Raw genomic sequence first — 12,596 nt, forward strand, 5'->3', positions numbered from 1 at the left:
TGTACTCAAAATATCCATCAACCATTTTGATTCTTGAACTTTTCAGACAGGAATGGAGGACATATCCATTATGCCAGAGTCTCACGTATTCATGAGGTGACAGAGGACATCTCTGTCCAGTCAGGTGAACGTATTGTTTCTGTCCAAACAGAAGACGCAACAGAAAATCTTTTTGGAAGAATTAGAGAACAGGGTGACTGCGAAAGCGAGGAACTTCAGGAAATTTAGAATTAGAAAAGTTTAAATACTCGAAAAAACTTATTGAGTTGAAGGTTGGTAAGCTGCTGGACCAGATGAGTGATGATTTTAGAGGGCTATAGAGATAGGGTTGGAGAATTGAGCTTGGTGGATAGCTCTTTTCAGAGCTGGTTCAGACACGATGGAGCAATGGCTTCCTTCTTTCCTGCCTTTTCCTTAATTATATGAGAACGGTCCAAGCTTTATAGATTCTGTAAAGGATCCTGCATACTAGAAAGCAGCTATTACGACCACACATATTTACAACAGGATGTAGGGTGAAAACAGAAAACGAACTTCGGGATAGGTTTATGTCATGAGAAAGGAAACTGTAAGCATTTTTTTGTAATTAATCATAAATAGATCATTGGAGAACAATGATATGATTGAGCAGCGTCAACCTAGATGCAGGACAGAAAAGCTATCTTTGAAAAACGTACTGGGGTTTATGGAGGATATTGGTTGAGACATCGACGAGTGAGAACTAGTGGGAACGGTGTATGTAAATTTTCAGAAGAAGGTTGACACGGTTGCACACAGGTGAGTGAAAAAAGTTACAGTCCTTGGGTAAGGAGGGCTATCCTACATGGATTGAGAATTGGATGATGGAGAGAACACAGAGACTTGAGTCCTCCTTGAGCTGGAAGGTCACGACTGATTGGGTATCACATGCATCAGTGCTTGGAACACCGCTATTTGTAACACAAAGAAGTGATTTGAATGTGAACAACACATACAGTCTTTTTCATGTAATTATTAGAAGGTGAGAGGTTGGGAAGTGCTTTTGGCAATAAAGGACCTGGATGTCCTTGGTCATACGTCACGAACAGGATTCATGCAGGGCATCCATTAATCAGGACAAAAAATGAAATGGCAGCCTTCAATACAAAATGAATCATTTGTAGGAGTTGTGGAGTGTTGTTGAGGCAGTATTTGTGATATTGTGGACAGTCATTCTCTCCTTTATAAATCAATGATCGCCTTGTCATAGGGGCAGTGCAAAGCGATTTTATCACAATAATCTTTGGGATGATGGTAGCATGAAGAGAGCGTGAAGGAAATGGATGTTTAATTTGTAGCACGGTGAGAGAATAAGAGTTGACTACATTGAAATTTGAAGATCATGGACGAACACACATTATTTCCATTTAAAGATATTGCTGACATGAGAAATTGCATTTTCCCAATGATACGTGCTTCTTGGACGTTTATGTAGCTCTGTGGAGCTCCCATGTTGGTTGAGAGACTGCTTCAGGCTCTGAGTGAACTCTTACCACCTCAATGTGCAAATGGCGTGTGACCCTGCAATGACCATCACATTGTTCACAACTCTGTCAGCAGAGACAATGTCTTACTTCTGAAAGAGTTAGCCATTCTCAATAGATTCTGCCCTCCATAGAGAACACCAGTCTACCTTCTCAGAGATGAAAGATGCTATCTTGAGACTTCACATGAAACATTTGTCTTCTCTCGTCACCGTCAGCAAACCAAGTTGATGTATCAATTGTGTACCATTAGCAATGGAGCCAGGAGGAACAACATCGAGCAGTCTATCCGTGCAGTCCCTACTTCATTGGTTTCTCATGTTGGGGCGTCGATAACGTTCTCCGATTTCTGTACAAGGGGCTTGAGGGGCTGAATGGCTGCCTCCTGGTGTCAGGGGAGAAGTTTAAGGGCCTGATTGGGCAATCCCTGGTTCCTGTTTAACAGCTCAATATGTTTGACTGGGCTCATACTCTTCCTGTGTATTAGGCAAGAGGGATGGAATTCACTATCCATATTCTTATCCAATAGTGTTGATGGACTGAATGAGCTGCTCACATTCCTGTGAAGTGAGCTTGAGGTGCTGAATGAGCTCTTCCCTTTACTATAGTCATGCACAGTGTCCAGCAATACTGTTACATGAATGTTACCGACTTTTAATAGCACAAGCCTGAATGATGCCCCGGTCGTGCTGCACATGAACACAGGTGCTGAGGGAGGACACATAATTCTGAACATTGTGTGATCTCCATTGACCTTCCCCACTTCTGAGCTTATGAGGGGGGGAAAGACATTGAGGAGAAATTGAGGAATCTTGTTGTGTGGATCTCCCGCAGAGATGTCCCTGTACGAAGGTGGTGGATGTCCAAGAACCACAGACATCTTCTTTGTGCTGAATCACTCCAACTGGTGGAGAGATTCCTCCTAATTTTCATTAAGTTCCATTTTCTTCAGGTTCCTTGATACCATCATCAGTCAAATACTGCCTTGTTATGAAGGCCAGTCATTCTTTCCTGGTGTTCATATATTTAGTTGATGTCAAAAAGTCACAGTGTATGTGTGCGGTGTATTTCCTTCTCACAGAGGGGAGTGACCGTCGGCACGTCTCTATTCCAGAGAGGTAGGGGAAATAGTTTACTGAGACACTTGAAAGATAGGGATGGATAGATGTTTGACACGTCAGGCACTGCGAGAGTTGGGGCCGAGAGCAGATCAGCCATGACCCTATTAAAGGGAAAGGCAGGCTGTAGGAGCTGAATGACCTATCCTGCTTCTTTTGTTCTTGCATTCTGTTATGGGAAGTTTCATCGTTGTTGTTTTTCGGGAAGTCCTGCGAAGGAAGGTTGTAGTCAAAGAGACCAGAGGATTTTGTGATCACTATCTGGGTACAGTATGGGGGAATTATTCACTTTGAATCTAGGTCTACAAAATGACCAATAATTGGAACCAGGGGAAATTCTGTAAAGAGAGAGAAGGGGACTGCTTCACAGTAACACCCACTCTTTTTGCAAGAACGTTTTCCAGCCCACACCACATCATGTCTGACTGTATTCAGGGGCTGAATGGTCAACTCGGTTTCTGTGCACCAGGCAGTAGGAGCAAGTGGTCTCCTCACTGCTATTGAGTAGCAGATTGAGGGGCTGAATGGAATGGAGGGAAGTCGCACTGAGAAACAGGTCCTTGCCCCACCAGGAACCAAGATTGTGACTGATCAGATTGCGGTTCCAGTCCCATGTTCCAACTGCAGATCATTGAGTCACTTTCCGTCAAATATTTAACTAACACGTCTTTGAGTAAACGCAAACACACAGGTACCACAATCCTGTGGGGCAGAGAATTTCCACTCAAATGGCCTTTTGATAATTCCTCCTTATCCCTGTTCCTACCAAGGTTAGACAGTCATTGTTTCTGTTTCTAGTCCCACTCCTCCAGAAGTCACGACCAATTATCAGTGTAACTAACTGTGTGAAATTGTAAATGATATCTGTCTCAGACTGGGTTAGGAACAAGTCAGATAGGTTTCCTCAATTTTTAAAATAATCTAATCTAAAACCAAAGCAATGTTACTCAAATGACGATGGATACATAAATGATATACAATTTGGACATTGACAATATGTACATCAGCATTTATTTTCTATAATTCTGAGACGTAGAAGCATGCACAAAAGACACACACACATGCACACAGACACAGACACACACACACGTCTGAAAGCAGAACATAAAAAATGAAACCTGCAGAATATTAGTTCGGAAGCGTTTTGTGCAAATAACAGTTAATTTCATGACAAAAGCAAAATTGAAAATGTTTCAATCGTTATTCTGCCACTGAAGTTATTCAGCCTCACAGAAGCTGCTAGCGCTGAGATTTCTCCTGGAACACTTGGATTGGCTGAATTCCCATTATGCAGTCATTGGAGAGATCCCAATGAATCCTCAACAGGAACCCTTAAAGAATGCTAAAGATGGCTGATTGGTTTTCAGCTCTCATATATGTTCTAGAGATGTACAAGTAGAGATGGAGCAATGGCTGTTTGCTTCTACGACAGGTTACATTTTCTCCCTCTCTGATCGGAAACATGCATTAATGTGACCCGAACACCAACCTGGTCTATATCAAGTCTGGAGGAGTCCAAACCAGAGGGTACAGATTTAAGATGGGAAGGGCAAGATTATAAAGATACTTGAAGGGTAACATTTTTATGCAGTGGGTAGTGTGTGTATGGAATGAGCTGGCAGCGTAACTGGTGGAGGCTGGTAAAATAACAACATTTACGAGACAATGAATGATAGATGAATAAGAAGGGTTTATAGCACTATGGGTCTAATGTTGGCAAATGGTACTCCATCAGATTGGAATATCTAGTCGGTGCAGATGAGCTGGACTGAAGGGTCTGTTTCCGTGCTGTTTGACACTATGATTCCATCTGGACTTCATGCTAGCAAAGAGTAAAGTGAAACATCTGTAAAAATCTTCTAAAACAATTGCATATTTTTCTTTCAGTTTGGTGTTTCATTACCACACACAATATATCCGATGTAGTCTCAGCATTGTCTTGTACACATGCAGTCAAACATCCCGATGATTATACCCAATAGCCTTTGCATGAAACAGCATCATTCGCTGCACTTTCCTCATCACTTGTGGAATCTGCTGACTTGCTTTATGTGGCTCATGCAGCAGGACGTCCAAATCCCTCTGTACCAATGAGTTCATCGATGTTTCTCCACTTAAGTAGGTTACTGTTACTTTATCTTTTCAAGACAACACTGACTTCCGTTAACCCACATTATAGTGTTTTCTGTCAAAGAATTGCTCACTAACGTCCTCTGTCTGTATCCCATTGCAGAGATTCCATGTCCAGTTAAATGACTATTTTGGTGAAGGAGCTAATTGAGCTCCAAGCCAATCAGTCCTCTCCTCCAAGTCATTGGCATAGATTGTAAATAATTGATACTCTCACTCTGATCCCTGAGACACTCCACCAAGTTACAACTGTACAACCTGAAAATAATCATCTATCCCAAATGTTTATTCCCAGATAGTTAACCAGGTTTCCCCTGTTGCTGGGCAGAACGCTGGAAATGTTGGATGGCCTCATCTTACATTGTGTAATGTACTTAGCAGGTTGTATAACTTCAATGTATTCCTGCATAACTCCTTCGAGGGCAGAATGGTCTCCTCCTGTCTCATTATAATGATGCTGACTGGCTGAATGAGATCTTTCCTTACCTCTGTAACATTGTGGAGTGCTTGAGAGAACAACAGATGGGTTAGGAACAACAGCTGGCCATTCAGCTCCTCGCACCTGCTGCACTATTCAGAATGTGCATTGATGATGTGATTGTAAGTAAACATCCCTCTCCTGTCTGTTCCTAATAAACATGGTTATCTTGTTCATCAAAGATCTATGGAACTAAACCTTGAATGTTTTCAGTAATCCAGTCTTCATTGCTCCTTGGGCACGAGAACACCACAGATCACACAACCCGAAAGAGAAACAAACATTCCTGTCTCAGTCAGAAATGGGAATGTCCTTATTATAAAAATGTGCTCCCCGCAAACCAATCACCTCTCTTTTGATATATAAGGAGTCGACAATTAGAAACAGATATCAACCACTCAGCGCCTCAAACCTGTCCCCATTCCCATTAACTCTCCTAAATCAAATACTTAGCCAATTCAGCCTCCACTGGCCTCTTGGAAAGACAATCCCAGGCACCACAAGATCAAATGAGCAATGAACCCTGCAGCAGAATTAGACAATTCAGCCCATTTTATCTGCCATGGCATTTGATCACGGCTAAAGTATTTCTGCATCCCATTCTCCTGCCTTCTCCGACTGGCCATTGATAACATATTAATAATAAAAATGTGTGTATCTCTGTATTAAGGGAAGTGTGCGCCTGTATGTCGGGTAATGTTTGTATGTTTCTGTGTAAATGTCCACATCTCCATGCGCATCTCTGTGGGCATGTGTTATGTGTGTTAGTGTCAGTATCTCAGTTTGTGTGTTTGACTGTCTGCATCGCTGTGCAATGTTGTTTTTGAAGTGGACAGATTGAAATTGGAATCAAAGTCTCCCTCCTCCACTCTCTCTGTCTGTCCCTGTAGTTCATAGAGTTCATAGAATGTCTACAGTGTGGAAACAGGCCCTTTGGCCCAGCGCATCCACACTGACCCTTGGAAGAGTAACCCACCCAGACCCATTTCCAAACTATCCTACGTTTAACTCTGATTAACACCCCTAACCGACACATGCCTGGGCACTATGGACAATTTATCTCGGCCAATTCACCGACTATCCACATCGTTGGACTGTGGTTGGAAACCAGAGCACCCGGTGGAAACCCAGGCAAACACGACGAGAATGTGAAGCACCACACAGACAGTCGCCCGAGGGTGGAATCGAGTCTGGGTGCCTGGCACCGTGTGGCACCAGTGCAAACCACTGACTTTTATGTTTAGTTTCTTACAATACCTCCCTCTGCTGGCGTCCCTGCACCACTGCATCAGTGGCACAGTTTTTACCTCTCTGAGAAGATAATAAATCCTTTGCTGTGAATCTCAAATTGCACGGCCGTTTGATTTTTCAAATAATATCTTTGGAAGTACAGAAAGTTTTGTCTGATACTAAGCAATATTGGTCCTCCGTCATTATCAATACCACTGGGCCTTTTTCGGGACTTTTGAATACTTTCTCACGTAATTTTTCGGCATTGAAAGTCACAGAATGAGAAATAAATTCAACTCATCTCCTGAAAAAATGGTTCACTCAGGGGTGAGCATTTCCATTCTGAGGGGCCCAAGTATATTTGCAGCCCTCCAGCTACCAGCATTGTGTGTCTGTGTTGGGGTGGAGGTGGGGGGTTTGGGGGCAGGTGTAGGTGTTGTTGGTGCTGACAGTTTGGATGGTGATGTGAGCTGCTGCCCTATTTCCCTCCCAGACTGAATCTTCGAAGGTTATCACCCTCTGCCGCTGTCACTGCAGTAGGGTGGGGAGGCCAGTTGAGGGAGAGATCGTGTCATTTTAAACACCGCAGACACTGTCAGACCTGCGCCAATGTATAGAGGCTCACAGAGTCAAATGCAGACACACAGGTAAATTGGGTGCAGGTGGTTGCGGAGATGGACATCGGGCACTCCACCACCTGGCTTCACTCTTTCAATCCTATTCCGAGCTGTTTCTCCTGGAATAGGAGATGGTGTAGGTAGGGAGAGGGGGTGGGAGATGGTGACGTGTCCAGAGGGAGTCAGTCAACAGTGTTATATGCATGCGGTTCTAATAGCGAAGGAGCTATAGTGGAGGGGAAAGAGTGTGAGAGAGAGAGCGAGGGGAAGGTGTTGCATGCTGGGTGGGGAGTCCAGACCATGATCGCTGGGTCTGGCGGCGTGGCCTCCTCTGGGAAGAGAATGGTCCCCCTCTGTACTAGACCATTCACCAGGACCTCCGTGCCCCTGTCGACAAACCATGGTGTAATTGCCCCTTATCTTCCATGCTCAGGGTAAACTGTTCAGGGCAGCCCTAACCCGAGAAAACTCAACCATGTGCCTATTGGCCTTTTAACGATGGCATCAGTGCCAAGGATCATGGAATACCAAGGGGCATGCGGGTGATGGAGAGTACCTTCAACCTTGATGGGTGGGAGAATCAAGCTGGTATTGAAGGAGAGGGACACCATGGGGTGGGGTGGGTAGCGAATGAGGTGAGTCCGATAAGATAGCACCAGGAAAGTAGCTCAGCCTCGTGCAGACAACCCCTCCGTCACACTCAATGAAAATGGCACTGGCACAAATTATTTTTACACTCGAACCAATGAGTCGAAGACTCTGCTGACCCCAATCCTAGTGACAACGCTGCAGCTTCTTGACCAATGCACTCCATCACAAAGAAGGAGCTAATCGGCACCTTACACTTGGGAAATAAGGCAGTGGGGAGGCGGTGGTTTTGGTATCAGTGGGGGAGCACTTTATGGCAAGTCATCATAATTCTATCAGTTTTAAAATAGAGATGCAAAGGGATGGAGCAGGTCTAAAATTTAAAGTTCTAATTTGTTGAAAACCAATTTTGATGATATTCACTAAGAATGTTCAAAGTCGATTGGGACAGATATTCCCAGAGAAGAGGAGTCAGTTGAGAAGTGAGAAGCCTTCAAAAATGAGATGTCAGGAGTACAGAGACATTATGTCTCTGTTAGGGTGAAGGGTAAGGCTGGTACGTGTAAGGAATGCTGGAGGGTTGGAGAAATTGAGGTCCTGGTCACGGATAAAAGGGAAGCATATGTCAGGTATAGACAACAGGAATTGTGGGTTTCTTCTTAGTTCATTCACACGATGAGGGTGACCCTGGCTAAGCAAGCACCTATTACCCATCCCTAATTTCCCAGAGGGCAGTTAGCAGTCAACCATATTGCTCTTGGTCTGGAGTCACTTGTAGGCCAGATCAGGTAAGAATGGCAGTTTGTTTCCTTAAAGGGTGTCAGTGAACTAGGTGGATTTTTCCGACAATCGGAATGGTCATCGTGAGCCTCTTAATTCCTGATTTAAAGTGAATCACTAGAAAATTCTGAAGGCAACAAGAGTATACTTAAGAGGGAACTTGCGAGCATAAAAATGGGACATGTGATAACTTTGGCAAATAGAGTTAAGGAGAATCCAAAGGAATTCTACAAATGCGTCAAGGACAAAAGAGTAACTGTGGAGAGAACAGGACATCCTTAAGGATCAGCAAGACTGGCCATGTGCAGAACCACAGGAAATGGGGGAGGTACTGAACGAATATATTGTATCAGTATTTAAAAGCAGAAGGATATGGAAGCTAGAGAACTTGGGAAAATAGTAGTGACATCTAGGAAAGTGACTGCATTATAGAGGAGCTGCTGGAGGTCTTAAAACATACAAAGGGAGGAAAATATCCTGGCTTTTATTGGATGTACGCTAAAACTCGGTGGGAATCTTTCGAAGTGATTGCTGGGCCCCTTGCTATCGTGAATAGCCACAGGTAAAATGCCGGAGAACTGGAGGTTGACTAATGTGGTGCCACTATTTAAAGAAGGGTAATAAGGAAAAGCTAGTGACCCTGACGTCAGTGGTGGGTAAATTATTGGAATGGATTATGAGTTATCAAATTTTCATGCATTTTGAAAGGTACCGACTGATTAGGGATAGCCAACATAACTTTGTGCAAGCAATATTGCGTCTCAATGACTGGACTGAGATTTTTTTTGAAGAAGCGATTAAAAAGATTAATTAAGAATGAGTGGTGTACATTGTCGATGTGGACTTCAGTAAGGCGTTGAATAACATTGTGTATGGTCATCTGTTTAACAAGGTGGGTTCATATCAAAGTCATTTGGTTGCAAAACTGGCTCAAAGGTAGGAGGCAGAGGGTGGTGGTAGAGAGATGCAATATCCTGGAAAAGGTTTGCAATGCTCTCCAAATTATGCAGATAGTCCAGTTTATGGAGTAATCCTCTAGCACGGCTTGCACAGCTCTCCATTTTAGACGTTACGTTACCCCAGTTTATGGTGCCTGGGCTGGTTCTCAGAATTTGAGGCAATGGACCATTCCAGCAGATCTGGCAATGTCTTTATTCTTTGTTTGCATTCTTGTGAATTGGCCCACTGTTGTCTCACTTATCCAGTTATTCCAATCCCCTCATCTCCTTATCCATATTTTCAGCAAGTTGTCAGTTAATAAGTTATTTGTTTCTTTTCTGTATCTTTCCATGGCCTTAGTTTTTGACTCACTCCTGTATCTATTGCTGCCATTGTGAAACTCAGAAACAGTGAAATGGTATGTGTTAGGCTGTTGTTCACTTCCCGATGTGTCCCATGTGGTTCTCCATGGACAGGGGTGTTTCAGCAGCTTTGACTCACGTGTTTGAAATTTGGTATGGGCCTGCTCACGGAACGCCTCTGTTTGTCTCTCTCACTTGATCGTGCGGTCAGTAACAGGAGGAAAAGCCTGGAGTATAATTGTAAAGGAACAAGCATCTAACTTGGAGCTCAGGGGCTTCTGACTGACTCCTGTTATTGAAAAGCTAGTGGGGTGGCTGGGGATGGATTGCTGGAGGTTGTTCTGTGAGTTGACTCAGACATTAAGGGAGACCTTAGGGATTGCTGACCCAACTCTGGATGGAGCATGGGGACTGTAGTTACTGCATCTGGATCTGTAACATGAACAACAAATGGAGCAGAGGCTGCAGAGAAGTGAAGCTCTGAAACCACGCAGTGAGTGTGTGTGGGGTAAAGGAATTGCTGTATCTGTCTGTGTTTTCGCCTGGACAAGCACATACTCTCATTCTCCCCATAACATACACTGATGCACACTCTCCCTATTTGCTCCACACACTCTCTCCTTCTCTCACACGCACACACGAGCACTCCATTCTGTCACACGCACGCATGCACTCTCTCACTCCCGCACACACACACACACACACCCACTCCTCCTCACTCTCTCTCACGTCCATAGAGTGTCTCCCTCTCTCCCCACCCTTCACACAGACACGCCCCTCTCTCCGACATACGCACACACACACATGTATGCACATATAAATCTGCAGGGTGAATTTACATTTGCCCATTTGTATTTGCAGCTGCATTTTATTTTGTTCCAAAAACATACAATTTGTAGACAGCCAGTCAGTGTGATATTTTACAAACTCCTACTTTCTAAATAAAACCAGTCTGACTCCAGATAAAGACACAGACAGCGTCCAAACAAGGTCTTTCGCTTAGAAAACATTGTCTGACAGCAAGTGTTACTTCATTTACTTGAAGTTATTTCCAGGAGTGGCTTCAAATAAATTCTGCGATTTGCATATTAATCAATCAAATTTGCATCTCCATTCTAACTGATTAAGTATTTAAGTGCCATCCTAGGTGTGGACAATTCATGTGCATAAGCTGTACAACCCTTTGATCTTTTCTTATACCTTCTGTTTTTAATGTCTTCCTCCCTCTTACATCTGATGAAGGAGCAGCGCAATGAAATTTTGTGTTGACAAATAAACCCATTGGACACTAACCTGGTGTCTTTTGATTTTTGACCTTGCCCAAACCTGTCCAAAACCAGCGACTCCATATCATGGTTTTTACTGGTAAGCTAATCCTCTCCCCTGGCAAGTAAGTCGTTCCTAACCCCATGTGTCCTTGTCTTCCATATTAGTATTTTGCGAGGCACGCTTTGCACTGATGTCTGGAAGTCCAGATATAATACATCTGTATGATCCCAATTATCAACCTTGCTTGTAACGGCTTTTTTAAAGAAAGTTAGTCAAATCATTCAAATATGATATATCCTTCATAAAACTATGCTGACTGTGCTGGATTGTGGCTTGACCTTAGAGATCTCCTGTTATTAATTCCTTCATAATGGATTCTAAAAAAATGTTTTCAATCCCAATAGTTTTCTCACTACTTTTCATTCCCGAGTGAAGCTGGTTATTCCAAGTCCTTCCCTTTCTATAACCTCTATGTTCCCTTTCACAATTCCTGTGTAACAGGCACAAGGCTGTAAAAGATCTGCTTGAATTGCTGTAGAAGAGGCATGAGTGGCTGATTGGACTCATTCTGTTTCCGCGTTACACACCCGCTTTGCTGAATGTCCTCCTGCCGTTCCGACATTATAGTCTCAATGGACTTGCATGTCCTGCTCCTGTTTCTGACCAAGCCGCTCAAGATCTCAATGTTCACCTCCTGTTGCTCAATGATAGGTTTGGGGACTTATGAAATCTCCCTGGTCAAATGTCACTTTTCAAGGGCTGAAATATTTAGGAAAGTTGTGTTGACCACACTGGGTAGCTCAGTGGTTAGCACTGCTGCCTCACTGTACCAGAGATCTCAGTTCAATTTCAGTTTTCAGTTTCCTCCCACAGTCACAAGATACGCATGTTAAATGGGTTGGCCAAGCTAAATTACCCATAATGTCCAGGGATGTGGAGGCTAGGGGCATCTGTCTAGGAAAATGCCAGGTTATAAAGATTGGGTGGAGTGGATGGTGGGGATTGGGTGGGATGGTCTTCGGAGGATCAGTGTGGAGTCGATGGGCCAAATGGCCTGCTTCCACACTGCAGGGATTTTATGATTAACACCTTTGTTGCAGAAATCAGTTGTGTGAACAATCTTTGAATTCATTCCAATATCCTTTCCTCAGTGAGGAGATTAAATCTGTGTGCACTACTGCAGATGTGATCTCACTAAGACACTATACAGCAGCAGCAACACTTTATCAGCCTGCTGTAAGGTTCCCACGAAGGTTAGAGCAGTCCCAGCTCTCTGGCAAGTACACAGCATTGTTGAAAGATCATTGTCCTTCTCTACTCCACCAGCATAACGGGAGATCTGGTGATAACGTCACAATGACACTTGAGAAGAACAGGTAATGTGAAGCGATATGATATCAATGTTGAGATATGCCTCACCAACCATCTCGCCTGAATCTACCAAGAACCTCGCCATGGCCCTTGTCACGCGGATTCCACAGAATCTGGTAAGAGGAGCTCAGAAACAGCAAGGAGAAGCAAACATTCAGAGTTAGATATCAAAGTCAAAATTGTGATACAAATGTTGGGTATGGAACAAAACA

This window comes from Chiloscyllium punctatum, chromosome 24 (genome assembly GCF_047496795.1).
Source record: "Chiloscyllium punctatum isolate Juve2018m chromosome 24, sChiPun1.3, whole genome shotgun sequence".
Lineage (NCBI taxonomy): Eukaryota > Metazoa > Chordata > Chondrichthyes > Orectolobiformes > Hemiscylliidae > Chiloscyllium > Chiloscyllium punctatum.